Source organism: Anguilla rostrata, chromosome 13, assembly GCF_018555375.3.
Source record: "Anguilla rostrata isolate EN2019 chromosome 13, ASM1855537v3, whole genome shotgun sequence".
Lineage (NCBI taxonomy): Eukaryota > Metazoa > Chordata > Actinopteri > Anguilliformes > Anguillidae > Anguilla > Anguilla rostrata.
In genome coordinates this window covers 4,005,905-4,012,258 of record NC_057945.1, presented here as the reverse complement: position 1 = coordinate 4,012,258, position 6,354 = coordinate 4,005,905, and the positions used below count along the sequence as shown (strand labels likewise).

Below are 6,354 nucleotides of genomic sequence, written 5' to 3'. Positions count from 1 at the left end.
TCACACTACCATACACGTGCATACACACACTAACATACACACATTCACACACACACACAGTCTCACACTAACATGCACGTGCATACACTCACACGCACGCAAGCACGCACGCACACACACTAACATGCACACATTCACACACACACACACACACACACACACATACACACTAACATACACACATTCACACACACGCACACTCTCACACTAACATGCACGTGCATACACTCACACGCACGCAAGCACGCACGCACACACACTAACATACACACATTCACACACACACACACACACACACACACACACACTAACATACACACATTCACACACACACACAGTCTCACACTAACATGCACGTGCATACACTCACACGCACACAAGCACGCACGCACACACACTAACATACACACATTCACACACACACACACACACACACACACACACACTAATATACACACATTCACACACACACACACACACTCTCACACTAACATACACATGCATACACACACATGCAAGCAAGCACGCACGTGCACGCACACACACACTAACATAAACACGCACACGCACACACACACGCACATACACACATACACAACACACACACACGCACATACACACACACACAACACACACACACACACAAAGTTATGTACTGCTATACTTGTGAGGACTTCCGACTGATTTCCATTGACTACATTCATTCCGTAACCTCTAACCCTAACCACTACATGCCTAACCTTAAACCTAACCTTAACCTAATTCTAACCCTAACCCTAACCTTAAGTCCTAACCCTAAAACAGCCTCTTGAAATTGTGAGGACCAGCAAAAGGCCCTCACTTTCCGTAATTTTCCTCATTTTTCTATCCTTGTGAGGACATTTGGTTCTCACAAAGATAGTATTACCTGTCCACACTCACATACATGTGTACACACACGCAAGCATGCACACACACACTAACATACACACACACACACGCACACACTAAAGAACACACACATACACACATGCAAGCACGCACACACACACGTAAGCATGAACACACACATAAACACACATGTGCAGACACATATACATTCATATATGCAGACACTCATACACACACACACACACTAATTTATTATGTGACCATGCCTTTATGTTTGGGTGGATTTTTGCAGTACAATTATGTATTATGAATAGACTAAGAAAGTGTGATTAGATTAAAAGAGAAGACATACAAAAATGCAAATTCATCAAATTTGGGACCAGAAGTATTCTCTTCTCGTACGTTTTTCCATAAAATGATAATTTTTCTAATATTCTAAACTAGGATTAACATTAACCTAATTAGAAGTAGTTCTAAGACCTTTTAATTTATTTGAGTTTTGACTGTTTCATTTGCTAATGTATGATTCAATACATACACCTAAATAAATCTAAAAATGTAACAATGAGAATACAATGATATACAAATATGAGCACCTCCTGTTCAGTTAACACATTGAGTTTTATTCTATATAAATTAAAAGTATTCTGTTTCAAACCTTCTGTCTTTTGAACAGAACGTTCACTGTGAAAGGTTTGCTAGGTTTTCCTCAGGTTTTTTTTGGGGTGTGGGGGGGCGTGGTTCTGGTGGTGGTGCAGAGTGCTGCAGTTAATTCAGGTATATATTCAGCATAGACTAAAGGCTATTGTTAGTCACGTTCTACGTTTAAATAAGTCGTTTCAGCTTTAAAATGTTTCGGTAATGCCCACAGTGTGTTTTTTTTTGTTGTTTATTAGTATCGTATCATGTTATTTGGCTAATGTGCTGTGGGAAATCAAGCTCAATGATTGTGAAAGCCATTAAGAACACAAGGCATCATAAAATGGAGCCCTCCACTGCTGTTGATAGTGTTGCCATGGAAGCATTACCAACCCTTGTCGGACCCTGCTCTTCTCTCCTCCTCGTTTTATTGGCCCCCAGAGCGAAGACTCCAGGTCACATGACCCCAGCTCCACCCACGACTGTAGCACAATAACAGTTATCAGGCACTTCCGTTGATCTGATCTCTGATCATTTTATCTCCCTACCATTATAATATCATAATGTTTTTGTAAATACACTGTGAGTTGTTCATATTGCTACATGCATGAATCTATGCTATTTAATCTAATAACCTCATTCCAAAGTCTTATACACAAACCCACACTTAGCAGAGATGGGAAAGGATGCCTGGGAAAAAGAAGAGACCAAGTCGACTGGCATGTACACAGGATCCTCTTTAATGGGTTTTATTTCTTCAGTGATCGTTTATTTCTCAGAAGCTAGAGTCAGGTTGCACTGCATGCAGTATTTCACACACTTGTAAATAAATGAATAAATAAATGCAAAAAACAGTGACGTTTTCACGTGTCCAATTGGCAACATTTTCTTTCGTTTTTTTTTTTTTTTTTAAATCTCTACAATATCCGCCATTCCTTTTTTTTTTTTTACCAAGTGCACCTATGTTTCGCTAAATGTATATAACGCACTGTACTAACATGACCGCAAAATCATAAGGTTGTTACAACTCAGACAGAAAACATGGATAGACACACAAGTGATCAGGCTATTCCCCGTTGAACATCCCCTATCTAGTGCAAAAGCCAGCATTGTTAGACAAATTACACAAAACCCGACTCCTCTCAATTGTGTGGATGGTTTCATTCTGAAAAATGTGTAATCTAACTTTCAAAAGAGCGATTCCAGTCTTTCTTTCGGGCACGCCGGAACTTACGCACACGCGACCAATCAAAGCAGTTTATTAACGTATGCACACGCGACCAATCAAAGCAGTTTATTAACGTATGCACACGCGACCAATTAAAGCAGTTTATTAACGTATGCACACGCGACCAATCAAGGCAGTTTAACGTATGCACACGCGACCAATCAAAGCAGTTTATTAACGTATGCACACGCGACCAATTAAAGCAGTTAATTAACGTATGCACACGCGACCAATCAAAGCAGTTTATTAACGTATGCACACGCGACCAATCAAAGCAGTTTATTAACGTATGCACACGCAACCAATCAAAGCAGTTTATTAACGTATGCACACGTGACCAATCAGAGCAGTTAATTAACGCTGACCAGGCCAGAAGCCGCTAGCACTGACTGACAGTTAGGCGCTCGCTGAGACGAGCACACCGGCCTCCTCTCTGCGGGACACACAGTGGCGGGAGTCTGACAGTGTGAGTGACAGGCGGGACGGAGGCGGGACATGGAGGTTAGCCTTGTGGGCGTGAGCCGCCCTAAAGCTCTGAAGGACTGTTGGCCTACAGGCCCGAGTGGAAGGGCCCTGACTGGACCCTGCAGCAGGCTCCGCCCCTCCCGTTTTCCTGACTGTCTGATCAGGAGGTCGGCAGGGAGGGGCATGGAGGGGGCCGGCTTGAGCAGGGACACCCAGAATGGGGGGGTCACATGCCAATGCTGGCTGGCAAGGCAATGACTGACTCCACCCACCACTCAGTCTGGCCCTACACCCAGGGAGAGCCTCTGACTCCACCCACCACTCAGTCTGGCCCTACACCCAGGGAGAGCCTCTGACTCCGCCCACCACTCAGTCTGGGCCTACACCCAGGGAGAGCCTCTGACTCCGCCCACCACTCAGTCTGGGCCTACACCCAGGGAGAGCTTCTGACTACACCCACCACTCAGTCTGGGCCTACACCCAGGGAGAGCTTCTGACTACACCCACCACTCAGTCTGGGCCTACACCCAGGGAGAGCCTCTGACTCCACCCACCAGTCAGTCTGGGCCTACACCCAGGGAGAGCCTCTGACTCCGCCCACCACTCAGTCTGGGCCTACACCCAGGGAGAGCCTCTGACTCCGCCCACCACTCAGTCTGTGCCTACACCCAGGGAGAGCCTCTGACTCCGCCCACACACTCAGTCTGGGCCTACACCCAGGAGAGCTTCTGACTCACCCACCACTCAGTCTGGGCCTACACCCAGGGAGAGCTTCTGACTACACCCACCACTCAGTCTGGGCCTACACCCAGGGAGAGCCTCTGACTCCACCCACCACTCAGTCTGGGCCTACACCCAGGGAGAGCCTCTGACTCCGCCCACCACTCAGTCTGGGCCTACACCCAGGGAGAGCCTCTGACTCCGCCCACCACTCAGTCTGTGCCTACACCCAGGGAGGGCCTCTGACTCCGCCCACCACATCTGACTTCCCGTTCAAGTTACCTAATTAACCAAGACAGCTGTGACATCACCTTGCCGGCAGAAAACTGAGTGGAGCTGCACCAATCACAAAGTATGTTAGTAACAGTCAACAGAACAACACTGATGATGACTGGTGGACAAGCTGTGCCTACGCTTCCTCTCTATACGTATTAGACATGCAGTAGTCTCCACCAATGACCACTGGAGAAACTTCTCTCTGATTTTTATCTGTAAGGTGATGTCACAGCTGTCCTATCCCTTATTTGTCTCTGAGTAGTCCAGCCATTTGCTAAAAGGACAAAGCGGCTAGTTTAGCATCCCACTCATCTTGCTTTAGCCTTGCAAATGGAATAGCTATTCTGCAAACACAAACACGCAAACATAGTGCTCACACGTGCACGCATACACGCACACACACACACACATACAGAGATGGTAACTGTATATCAGTTAATGAGATCGTGCAATTAATCATTTCCTTTCTGTATAGGGGACTTGTCTTACTACAAGATTGATTTCTTAGCATTCAGCAGTACTATCAACAATAAATAAATGAATAAATGAATAAATAAATAAATAAATAAATAAATAAATAAATAAATAAATAAATAAAAACACCATTTTGAAAAGAAAATAAACTTTTACAGACATTACATTCCACAGTAATCATCAACTTAATGCATATTTAAATAGAGCAAAGAATAGGATATGTAAACTTCATAAATTAATGTTCAAATATAGTGGTGTATAAAAATAGTTGCTACAGAGTTACTGTAAAATGATTTTTTTTTCTTTTTTCCCATCTCTCCTGTTTACATCAATAACTGACAAGCAGGGGAAGACTACAACAGATACATTTCAGGGGAATGCTATTAATCAGTACAGAAACATCCAGCCAAAGTGAAATAGACAATATGTTACAGTTCAGAAAATTATATATATATTTATATGTATATATGTATACAAAAAAAACGTCTCCCTATAATGGTTCTTATACAGCTCAGTCATTTGAATTCACTACTAACAGCTAATGTTCCTGCCAGGCCTGCTTCTACCCATGAATCACGTGAAGCATCGCTGAATACGGAGGCCTTTAGAGGCCAAAAAGCCCAGAGAAGACAAGCGGTGTGATGACCTCAGGATGCGCTTTGCTTCTGCGTGTCAGCGTGCTGAGGCCTAACCCCGCCCCCCCCCCCGCCTCGTCAGCGTGCGGAGGCCTAACCCCGCCCCCCCGACTCCATGACAGCGACTGCAACCCCAGCGCACCAGCGAATGAGCAGATGTGAGGTCATTAAAGCGCTCATCGATGCGTTAGGCGTTCCCGTCGCGGTCCTGAAGTACCCCTATCAGCTGGACTGCGTCAAAAGCACGTGCGCTTTCTGACCTGGACGCAGTCAAAAACAGCACTGACGCCAGTTTATCAAGGGAGAACGCACATACACATACATGATTAGGTATGCATAGCCTTGTTCCGTATAACTGAAACGCTAGAATGTCAATAGCTGTCATTGATTAAGGCTTGGCTGAGCTCTGTAGGGTGTTACACACAAATGTCTGTGTGTGTGTGTGTGTGTGTGTGGCATGTATGTGTGCGTATGTGTGTGTTTGTGTGTGTGTGTATGTGTGTGCGCGCTTGTGTGTGTGTGAGTGTATGTGTGTGTGCGCTTGGGTACGCACGTGTGTGCATGTGTGCGTGTGTGTGTGGCATGTATGTGTGAGTATATGTGTGTGTTTGTGTGTGTGCACGATGCAAGAGAGTACGGTTGTACAGAGGCTAAGCCACAGCACAGGACGGGGGGTGGGGGGGGGGGGACAGCTTTGGGTTTGGTGTGAACTGGGAGCCGTGGTCACGGTAAATTCTGCTGTTGGACTTTCCCATAAAAACATTATAAATAGAATAACATTACAGAGAGATTAACATTATAGACAGATTACCATTATAGAGAGATTACCATTATAGAGAGACTATAGAGAGACCTGCTCACACAGATCTCCCTGCTATTGGTACTCATCCAGAGAGACACATTTCTTCCATTAGGTCTGTGATGTCGTTTCATTTAAATAATTATTATTTCCATGTTAAAAATCTTCCCACACCCAAAAGGTAGAGCACAGATACCCCAAACTAAGCCCCCCCCCATAACCAGAATCCTACAACATTGAGGTGAATG

General features: G+C 44.9%; 1 protein-coding gene across 1 annotated transcript in view; it reads right to left on the bottom strand.

Annotated features, from left to right (window-relative positions):
• Positions 1 to 4,404: 4,404 nt before the first annotated feature.
• The window catches only part of kif5ab (kinesin family member 5A, b), a 50,631-nt gene continuing 48,681 nt past the window's right edge, over positions 4,405 to 6,354 (bottom strand). The window contains exon 28 of the mRNA XM_064306077.1: positions 4,405 to 6,354. This exon is cut by the window's right edge and continues 392 nt beyond it. The gene's annotated coding sequence lies outside the window, so the exon portion shown is untranslated.